The sequence below is a fragment of the Lynx canadensis genome, chromosome A1 (assembly GCF_007474595.2).
Source record: "Lynx canadensis isolate LIC74 chromosome A1, mLynCan4.pri.v2, whole genome shotgun sequence".
Lineage (NCBI taxonomy): Eukaryota > Metazoa > Chordata > Mammalia > Carnivora > Felidae > Lynx > Lynx canadensis.
In genome coordinates, this window is record NC_044303.2 from 10836294 (window position 1) to 10844294 (window position 8001).

General features: G+C 40.5%; 1 long non-coding RNA gene across 1 annotated transcript; it reads right to left on the minus strand.

Moving 5' to 3' along the window:
- Positions 1 to 3832: 3832 nt before the first annotated feature.
- LOC115509451 lies at positions 3833 to 7800 on the minus strand. Its single transcript, XR_003967358.1, has 2 exons — positions 7624 to 7800; positions 3833 to 4281 (listed from the first exon to the last, which is right to left on the minus strand). It is a non-coding gene; the product is annotated as an uncharacterized LOC115509451 (long non-coding RNA).
- Positions 7801 to 8001: the final 201 nt, after the last annotated feature.

Here is an 8001-nt window from a genome sequence, read left to right on the forward strand (position 1 = left end):
TATAAAAATTCAGAAATAGAATGACAGAACTGAAGAAGGAATTAGAAATTTTAAAAAGGCAATTTCAGAAATAAAAACTAAACTAAAAGAAACTCAAGAACAAATAAACATAAAAGGTAATGTCTAAAATTTAAGTAACTTGAGGGTCACCAGGATGGCTCAGTCAGATGAGCATCTGACTTCAGCTCGGGTCATGATCTCATGGTTTGTGGGTTCGAGCCTTGCATGGGGCTCACTGCTGTCAGCACAGAGCCCGCTTCAGATCCTCTGTTCCCCTCTTTCTCTGCCCCTACTCCACTTGCTTGCTTTCTCTCTCTCTCTCTCTCTCTCTAACAGAAACATTAAAAACAGTAATAATAAAATAAAGTTTAAAGTAACTTGAACTCCAGAACAAAATGAAAGAGATATAAAGGAAAGTTGAGAGATCATGACAAACTTTGAAGATAGGCAAAGAAGACACAACATAGATAATAGGAGTCTCTGGGCATAGATAGGATGGGAGGAAGTATAGTGATGGGGACAAGCGAACAGAACAAACTCTAAAGACTATAATTTATGCAAACTTTCCAGAAATTAATTTTTAAAAACATATGAAACTATATATTGAAAGAGCACACTTGGTACCTGAAAGTATAGACCAAGAATGGCCAATACTAAGAGTCTTCTAGTGAAATTACTAGACTGAAAAGAGACAGAAAAAAAAATGTCTTTGGGCATCTAGACAAAAAAGAACAGATGACTTATAAGAGAATAAAAATTAGATTGCCATTAAATTTCTCCACTGCTCTGTTTTATGCCAGAAAAAAAATGGAGCAATGTATTTAAAATACTCAAGGAAAAAGATGTAGCCAAGAATTTTATATCCAGCAAAACTGATTTTCAGGTGGAAACAACATAGAAAAAAATGTTACCAACATGTAAGAGAGCAGAGAACATTGTTCTGTGAGCTCTTCCTAAAGAATCTGAGAAAGAATGAGGTTAAGATAACCAAAATGACTAGAGAGATATTGTCGTATGATTGATTGTGAAAGTTAAATGTATAGTTTCTTATAGAACTAAGACTAAATGAGCACATGGGTGGTTCAGTTGGTTGAGCATTCAACTCTTGATTTTGGCTCAGGTCATAATCCCAGGGTCGTGGGATGGAGTCCACAGCAGACTTCCATGCTGAGTGTGGAGCCTGCTTAAGATTCTTTCTCTCTTTCTCTCTGCCCCTCTTCCCCACTCCCACATGCGTTTCGTCTCTAAAACAATGTATATATAGGAGTACCTGTAAACAATTTGGGGGAACACTGGGAAAAGCATATGGAAACACATTCTAACTGCTTTCATCCTGGGGTAATTCTACTGGTAGTACTATTCCTAGTATCAGTAGTTTATAAATAAAACAAATGAATAATTATCCTCTCTGTTGATCCTTGAGAACCAGAATTCTTGGTGTGTAAGAAAGATATATTTTTAATGTGGAAGAACTTGAGTAAAAGTCGTGTAGTACTTTTTTTTAATTGTAAATTTCAATATGATATTCATAAGAAATTGATCTTCATTTTGCGTATATTTTCATATATATAGAGAGAATACACATCATTCTAACTCTGTCCACTGAGAATCCCTAGAAATAATAACTAACTCAGTAACAGTGAAAATACCTAGCATACAGACTATGGTCTTCAAATATTTATTCCCAAAGAAACTAGATGTGCCTGGAGCATGTTGTGATAAAAAAATAATTTAAAATAATTTAAAAATTAAGGAACCTATTCAAGATCAATAAATCTTCTCATAAGGACCCAGGAAGCAACTTAAGAAGCTCACTTTGGTCAAAGATGACACAGTTCAGGCTTAAATAACAAAACTTGCTGGGGCGCCTGGGAGGCTCAGTCGGTTGGGCGTCCGACTTCGGCTCAGGTCATGATCTTGTGGTCCGTGAGTTCGAGCCCCGCGTCAGGCTCTGCGCTGACAGCTCAGAGCCTGGAGCCTGTTTCAGATTCTGTGTCTCCCTCTCTCTCTGACCCTCCCCCGTTCATGCTCTGTCTCTCTCTGTCTCAAAAATAAATGTTAAAAAAAATTTTTTTTAAAAAAATAACAAAACTTGCAATGGATTGAAATCTATTGTGTAATAAAAAGATTAACCTTACCCAAAAAGAGATCTGGTCTTTGTTCTCAGCTCCTTGAAGGTGATGTATAATTCTCTTGAAATGCCTTGCCTGATAAATGTGTCTTTATTTATCTAGATGCCTTGAGCCACACAAGAGAGTCTAATAATGTGATTTATGGCTGGGGGCTTTGGGTCATGTAGTATCAGGTCTATTTCCGGAGGGTCTGGATGCTAAGGTCAGCTTTGCAGGTCTATGTGAACAAGCCCCAGGAATAAATCCAGAGACACCAAAGCTCTGTGGAGTCATGCTCAATGCATGTTATCACATACTGACTTGTTGGGAGAAGTTAGTGCTGTCCAGGACTCTAATGAGAGAGGACATACAGCAGATCTATTCATGGAATTCTTCTGAACTCTGACTCATCTGCTTTCTCCCTTAGCTGATTTTGATCTGGATCTTTTCACAGTAATATCCCGTAACTGTGGGTATAACACAGTGAGTTCAATCTGAGTCAGGTTGTTCTTCTAGCTACAAATTCAAGTATTTGTCTTATACACATTTCCTCTCTTTGTATAGAAGTACATCGTAAGAGACTAAGCAAATGTCTTATTGAAGCTCACATATTTTTTACTTAGGTTACAACCTAAGCTGCTGTAACATGGAGACTCCAAACTTCAATGGCTGAAACAAAATGAATTTATTTCTAATCTATAATATGCAGAAGGATAGGTGGCTTTTCTTTATGAAGTCATTGAGGGACTCAGAGACCCTCCATATTGTTGTTGCCCCATTCCCCGAGTGTTGTTCTTGCTACCTGGGTGAAATTTTCTCACCACTGCTTGTTTGCAGGAAAGGGAAGGAGGAAGTGAAGGAAGCCACTGGGACGTGGGACACATCAGTCCTCCTCACATCCCACTGACCAGAAAAAAGCTAGTCACCTGGCCATGTCCAGCCACAGTGGAGTCCTAAGTTGCCATGCTTCCATCTGTAACTCAGGGGGTACTTCTAATGAAAATAAGTTGAGGGGAAATAGATATTAGGGGACAATTGCCATTAGTCTAATACATTTCTGACCTATCAGGGTAACCTGGGGAAATCCAGAGGGTTAATCTGACATGAATTGTTCTTCAATAATCTCTGCTGGATTCTGGTGGTCCTTACTTTCCATTAGGTGCTTATATCTAGACTTTTAATAACGTGATCTAGACCCTCACTAGAATCCTAATCAAGCTAATCAGTCTTACTTTGCAGAAACTACATACCTCCTTCTATTGAGGAAAATTAAATTTAAATTTGATCTTTTCCCATCTTCCTGCCACACTTTCAAAGATTCTTCAAAGATTAACATCTTGGTAATTTTCTTCTAAGTCATTCCCACTGTCATGAACTATGATTCTAAAAGCCAAAGACAGAAAAACAATAATACAGGAAAGAAATGGAACCATTTCAACTAGTCTAGTAACTAGGCAAAAATGGGTAAGAAATAAAAAGGGATTCTAAAAATTCATTTCTAAAGGAAGTTGAGCTACATTAAGAAAATGTATCAGGGCACCCGGGTGGCTCATTTTGGTTAAGCGGCTGACTTTGGCTCAGGTCATGATCTTACCTAAGTTGGAGCCCTGCATGAGCTCTCTGTCGTCAGCACAGAGCCCGCTAAGATCCTCTGTCTCCTCTCCCTCTCTGCCCCTCCCTCTGCCTCTCTCCCTCTCTCTCAAAAATAAATAAGCATTTAATAAAAAGAAAATGTATCAAGTCATTTATTAAAAAGATAGAAATTATTGCAGTGTCAGTCTCCTCTATACATGCATCCATTGGTTTTGTTTGATTTGTTTGATTTGATTATCATCTGAAGGTAACTAGAATTACAAACATCAGCTTCTCTGAATTATCACATGAAGTCTTCCAGAAGAAAAGCAAGGGCTATACTCCTAGTCTCAATTTTTGGATCTCTTCCCAGTGAAATGTCAAAACAGTAGCTTCCTTTGGGACAACGATTCTTCTTTATTCTACTGAAGAGCCTTTTGAGTGGTTTATTCTGAATAATTATCACGCTTGACTTTCCTTTCACATGATGTGAAATTTGTTATTTTCTTGTTCTCTATGGTAACAGCTAAGTTACTTCAAGCCAGTGTCTTTTTCTCTTAAATATGTATCTATTTTCCTGGAGGTGGAAGTAGAGAATCTGCAAATACACAAAGGCAGAGAAGCTGTGAGCAGTTTAGATAAACAGAAATTTGCACACTTCATCCGCAGGTCACCTTCAACGCTTCATCCACAGGTCACCTTTCGGTGACTTTTCTGAAGCCACATACCTATGCACACACTGGGACTTTCCAGGTGCTGCTCACTCCAAACTCCCCTCGTTCTGACTAGTGGTCCTCACACATCCTTCACTGTCAACTCAAAATCCACCTTCATCATAAACTTTCCCTAATCAGACAGAGCTAGGGAATAGTTTCCCACCATTAACTGTTTGGAGGATGCAATTGTAGCATTACGTTTGACTTAAAAAAAAAAAAAAGTTCCTAATTTTCACATTTACACTACCTACAAAATTGTTCTTTTTCATCAGGTTAAATACCTTTGTAATCATTATCTGCTGGTATCCTTCCTTTCCTCAAATTTTGCCACAGATTGATTTTCCTAGAACGGCAAGGAGGCCCAGGGCTAACTGATTGGAAACCCCAGGATCTGGCAGACAGCTAAGCAGGGAAGGATTCTGGCTCTTCCCCTTGTCCTATCTTTGGTTGGCTTTTCACCCATAAAACAGATCCCATAAATATCCTAAGGGGCAGTAGATTGCCATGTGACCTGGAAAGGAAGAAGGCTGTTTAAGAAGGCAGCAAAGGCTCTGGGGCAGGGTTGACTGCGGATGGCCAGGGAGGCTGAACCAACAACAGTTTCCACCTTCCCAAGGAGTGGCTCATGTGTAGCCCAGTTAGGTTGGCTATTTTGCTCAAATTGTTTCTTTTTCTGCATATATTTAGAAAACTGTCATGTTCATCTGCTTTTGCTTTTATTGGTAAAGAATACTTATTTAGGGATCTATCTGGCTGGTGCTGATGATGTTTGATAACATTCACAGTATTGCTTGTTTATTTTTATTATCTCATTTCTTCCAACCCATAATAACTCCTCCGGGAGGGACAACATCTGTTCCTGCAAAAGGAAGAGTTACAGGCTTCTTGGTTTTCTCCAGGCCTTAGACTCCAGGGAGATCAGCACCCATTCTCCCCCTGACCCCATTTTTTAGATTCCCTAGATTTTTAACACAGAAATTTATGGAAAATAGGATTGTAATGCTGAGGTGTTAATTAGATAACAGAATACTGTGAAAGATTAAAATGAGACTAAAAGGAGGAATTGAAAAAGGAAAAGAAAAAAAGGAAGATTTAGAAAAGATTTTGAAGACCTTTGAAACTACTAGCAAATTATCTCCTCAGCGATAAAAAAAATTCTATAATAAATATTAAAATTATTCTGCTCTCAAGTACTTAGCTTATTTACTGTTAAAATATTAATATTGTGTTCTATTAGATTGAAACTGACTTAAACTCAGGCTTCAGATTTAGAGTTCAATTCACAGCTTGTTAAAATGTGGAATGTATGAATTCTCTCATGTTCTTGCAACCGTGTCCCAAAGCTGTAGAATGTACATGCTATATAGACCAATTAATACCCCAAATTCATAATGTATATCAGCACTATAAACAATTAGTGTGGGGAAAAACGATTCCCTTTTTGCCAGTAAAACAACATTGAATATTGAGCAAACATTCATTGAGGGGCTACTGGGTCCCAAGCTCTGAGGCTGGGAGGGCGGGGAAGAGGGGAGGGTTAAGAGGGAGGAGGTTGTTAAGTGTGGGGAGGGGAAGCAAGGAAATTAACAAAGCCCAGTCTCTGCTTTCAAAAGGTATTCACAAACCAGGGAGGGATGGAAGGAAAGGTGGAGAAGGAAAGTGCTGTTGATGCTGACAATCGTATGCTGACAATACAGATAGGTAGCCTCCGGTTTTCCAACTGCAAGGCCACTCTTACAAATCCAGAATCCGGGATTTTCCTGAGGAGCTAAGGGGATCAGCTGGCTATGTTGTTTGTTTGTTTTCTCCCCTTAGGGCCTATAATATCCCTACTTCCCAATCCAAAAGTAGATCAACTCCAAGTGTAAAAACAGGTTTCACTTGCTGCTGCTCAAACAGCTTTTTTAGCTCAAGAGTTCTTTGCGCTTCTAAGGAAGCTTCACAACTCGCAAGGCTGACAATGTCAAGAATGTGGGACTCAGCCTGGAAATGGAGTCATCCTAGATCCATCACTTAGGATAGAAGCTGTAAAGCCTTGAGTGCATCCCCTCAACCTCTCCAGCTTCAGAGGAAAGAAAGGTACTATACAACTCTACTATAAAGGTAGAAACAAAGGTCAGTTGATGCAACTGTTGCTCTCTGTGAGGTAACCAAACTGGGTTTATACCGAGACCATTCACCAAAATCACACACTGTGGCAGGAATAGGAAAGACAAAGAGGAATTCAGTTTTCACTTTTTCATTAGGGTGTCGGTCTTGAACTGAGCTCTAACACACGGTGAGACTTTGTCCTGTAACAGTCTGGCTGCATTTTCTGCCACACCTCTCACACCCAGCACATCAGCCATTGGCAAACTCTGTCATGTACTCCAGCGTCTCCATGATGGTGCAAACGTCCCTCCCTTGGTTTTAAGTACCCTAAATCTGGCACTTTGATTACCTCCCTGGAATAACATTTACCATATTGTACTATAATGACCGCCCCCTCAGTAGACTGGGAACTCCTTGAAGGCAGAAATCATGCATTTTTAATCTTTGTACCCCTGTCAGAGTACCTGGTAAAGATGGGCATGGATTATCGGATGAATGAATGAATGAATGCATGCATGCATATAAACCACAGTTTTTGCCCACTAAGAACAGAATTGTGACATACCCCAACCATGTGTTTGTGTGGGTTAACCCACAGCACTCTTACTCTTGACGTATTTTGTAACAGCCTTATCCACACACAATTCACACACGTATCACAAAGTTGACTTGGTCAAACGGTACAAGTCAGTGGTATTTTAGTATACTCAGAGTTTGTGTCATCACTATCAAACTGCAGAACATTTTCCCTACACTAAAGACGATCCTACCCACTAACAGCCACTCCCCATCCCATCCCCCCCCCCCCCCCCCCACCTCCTAGCAACCACCAGTCTATTTTCTGTCTCCACGGATTTTTCACTAATTTCTTGTGACACAATATCCATAGCATCAAATATTAGGACGCATCGCTTCACATGACTGAAAAGAAAGAAAACCCAGAGCAGCTCTGATTTAGTATACAGGTATAGAATCAATCTCCTTGCTCCGTGACCTTGGACAAGTTGTCGAACTGGATCTCGTTTCCTCGTCCCATGAAGTTTAGACGGTGTGAGAGAGCACCCTCAGGTTAAACAGGAAACCAGCAAAACCAAAAAACAAATGAGCCCTCTGACTCTAATCCAATACTCTACCCTAGTTAGCCTTTCCTGGGCTTCCTTCACCAACGTCTTTCCATCATTAAGATTTCCCACCAGACCCGCTGCAGCAGTGCGAAGGGCCCTACAGAAGACGTTTCCTCTTTTCCTTCTCGGCCGTCCAGTTTTTTTCCGGGCTGGGCGAGGACGGAGAAACTGCAGAGCCCCCCCGAGAAAAGGAGAAGCGAGAAGCGAGAGAATGCCGAAGGAAGACCAGAAAAAGAACGGGACAATCCCGAGGACGAAACTGGAGGGAGAAGGCAGAAGAGAGCGAAACAAAGAGAGGGAGGGGAGAGGAGAGAGGGGGGAGGAGCACAGAGAACTGATAAGCAAAGAAGGAGGAGAGAGTACCGGGGGGTACGCGGCTCGCCGAGA